We start from the raw sequence: 3,452 nt of genomic DNA on the forward strand, positions 1-3,452 counted from the left end.
CAGCAGTCAGGATGATTTTAATCTGTTTTCACAGCCAGCCAGCACCGACAGACACAATCTCGTTTGGAATTTCTGCCTCACTTCACTCTGAGAGTCTTCAAAGTGTCCTCGAGGACATACCAAAGAGGAACGAGGATGGCAGACATTTCTTTTATGTGTCCTACATGTGCTCAGCATTAAAACATGTGAGCCTGTCATATCTGTCAGGGTCATCTCACCGGAGGCTCTCTGATGGCACACACCTCTGTCACAGCTGAGAAAACAGAAGAGGGGGACATCACAGCCGGCCAATCAGACAAATCAGAGCTAGAGTGTGTTCGTCACTCTGCGAGGCGGACTTCACAGAGCTGAGGATTAAGTGTGAAAGACACACCAAAACCCACTTTGAAAAGTCTGAGGAGGAGACGAGCCGTGACACCACCGAGGAGGTCGACTCCTTGTAATGACAAGAGGGGGTGAAGATGGAGGATCCTAACAGGAGGGGCAGCATATGAGAAGTGCTAAAGTGGTCTGAGAAAGACTTCAGCTCAGCAGCAACATCTAATTAAATCAGCCAGCTGAAACGCAGAGTTTGGATTGTAGAGTAAACTAACAGAACACCAAAGTGACAAATTTACAGCCTCGGCGTTGAAAGAAGAGCTTTCTCAGAAACATCAAATCATCATGTGGGATTCTGGGAGGCTGCCATAACCAAAATCTCAGCTTAGATTTCATCTAACAGCCACTTTGGTAAAAATATATGATTTTTTAAGCACGTATACATTCCAGCATGTGTGTTTACAGCCACGTGCTTTAAAAGGAGAAACACTTTCTTATCTAAAACTAAGAAAAATGTGCATCTCTTTCACAAAAATATGAAGCTTGGGCGTTTAAAATTGAAACATGTGAATGGCAGCACATCATCGCTTGAAGCAGACCATATGTAGGGACTGCCTGTGGATTAATAATTTAGTAAATATGACCCACATTCTCCAAATCCCTTATTAATGTGTTATCAAAGTTCATTCCAGGAGACAAAGTTTGTCAAACAACAGATCCTAAGTCCTCTCAAACTCCTCATCCAATGCTTTTATTGTACCACACCCTCCTGAGAAGATATCAAGACTCTAAGAAGATCTGTACAAAGTTAGATGTCTGCACTAAACCTCAGGAAAGTTTGAAACATGAGACGCACAGATGTTGGCATTTCTTTCATTTGGCTGCAGTTTTTAACCGAGGTGGCTCTGGCTCTTATCAGAAATTATCTCAACTTCCTTTAAGTAAATTTAGACCTGGAAATGTTATTTTTATGCTGCAGGTGTTACTGTGTTGGATTATTTTCTGGCAGGAGGTGGTGAGCGTCTGGATCTATGTTTCTCTAACTGTAAGTGAGTCAGTCAGTATGTCAATGAGGCAGGCATTCGTGCTAGTTTTTCCAATTTTTGAGTCTTTATGTGAACTGTGCAGACTGTTTTAGGCCTTGGATTGTGATAAAAAAAAAACCTTGTTGAGGAAGAGAACCACATATTAAGTCCTCAATATTCATCACAGCAGCAGTTAAAGCTCTTGTAAAGGGCTTTTAAAGTGAGTCAGCTTTGGCGCCCCCTGTGGACAAAGTGTTCTTATCTTTTCTGGTCCTCAATAGACACAGAAAGTGTCTATATATTCTTTTTTTAAGTTACTTTTCAGGGGGTTATTTGTATTTATTTATAGATGATGTAGCAGTGGGTGGAGCAGGAAACCATGTGATAAAGCGGGGGACCAAAGCTGTAACCACTTGGCCAAACTGGTGCCCTCTTAAATGCTGATTTTTCAAATTAAAGCTCATCCTCCTGACTTTAAGAGTTAAATGTATGATTTACTGTGAACATCTCATGTAGAAAATGTAAACTGAGGAGGATGGTGTTGTATGCTTTGGTATGGGCCCTGCTACAGTGGTTGGTAGGTGTTTGCTCCAAGAATCTGTCTAGGGCCTTGTACACACTTGGGGTGAGAAAAGGAAAAAATCAAATCACATATGTATATAGATTTTATTTTATCAGAATTCTTTGTTATTATTATTATTATTATTATTATTTTTTCAAATTTAAATCCCTAGTTTCAGTCTTTGTTTATAAGCTGGGTTGCAAAAAGAGTTACCACTTTTCTCCAGCGGGGGGCAAAATATTTCTCCCTGACTCACGTGACATGCTTTATTTTGGATAATCTGGCTCTGGATATAGTTAGACGTTATCTTTATCATTCAACTTTGTCACGTGGTCTAGTGTAAAAAAAAAAAAAAGCAAACTAAAATTAGCAAAAATCAGAAAAATTGGAGATCCACAATTTCAACCAAATCGGCCCGCCAGAAAATTGTAAAAGAATCAAAAATCGCTAGAACAGCATATTGTCCGAGCCCTAGAACACGTTTATTTTGACAAATACTTTCGCCCACATGTAACCAGGCAAATCTGGCATTACGTGCAGCTTGAAGCATGCCAAACCCATATATGGTGGTGTCTTTGAAAACCATGTCAGCCAATCAGAATGAACTACCATCATTCAGCTGTGACGTTTGAGATCCAAAAACTCAGTTTCCTGTCGTATACATAAAACAATGAAACAGCTAGTTTCAGAAAACATTTTGTGATGTAAAACTGTGCTTTTGTGTGAATGATGTACACAAATGTATGGTGGTTTCCCAGGTACCCAGCTATATGTGGACATGGCCTAAGATTTATGACCAAGAAATTACTTACTGTTTATGCTACATTAATCTCATTGTCAGTGTTTCCTGACCAACAATCAACTCTTTACATAAGCTTTAAGCTTACTTATATTCTAATTTAACCATTCAAATCTATTCTGTTACACTGTACAAAGAGCTGCCAGAAAAACAACGCTGCTCTGGCCTTTGAGGTGAAATGCTCTAAAAGTCAAACATCTCCTCAGTCTCCTCTGTTTTCCACAGTAGCCTGTATTGTTGTTACCTCGCTCTGCTGCCAATCAACTCACATGGCAGGTCAAAGGTCAGAGCCCACATTAGGACCGGCCCGCCCACTCTCTGCAGGGAGCATTTCCTGAGCTAGTCTGCATGCTGCTGTAAGTGGGAGGTCAATCACACGGGGGTCAAAGGTCAAAGAGGGGTAGATGTAGTGAGGAAATTAGTTTCTGCTGGTTTAGATTCCTTACATGTAAATCATCTCTATGGGAGGATTTTATATTTAGGATTCTGACGGCTTTCAATGTTCAAATCTCAAATATCACCACAGCTTCAAATCTAAATCAGTCAGTGAGAGCAGAGCTGGCATGTGGGAACTGTGATTCTAGACAAAACATTATGGATACCTGAAGTGCTCAAGAAATTCCTCACATTTTTAACCCTTAAAAAGAAAAATATGAAAACTTTTTCAGCACGGACACCATCAAGGAAACAAGAGAGAAGAAAATAACGAACAAGAACTGCATCCAGAATCCAAATTTAGAGTCTGTTT

This window comes from Halichoeres trimaculatus, unplaced genomic scaffold (genome assembly GCF_033239565.1).
Source record: "Halichoeres trimaculatus isolate MK-OKI-2021-1 unplaced genomic scaffold, fHalTri1.1 fHalTri1_scaffold_16, whole genome shotgun sequence".
Lineage (NCBI taxonomy): Eukaryota > Metazoa > Chordata > Actinopteri > Labriformes > Labridae > Halichoeres > Halichoeres trimaculatus.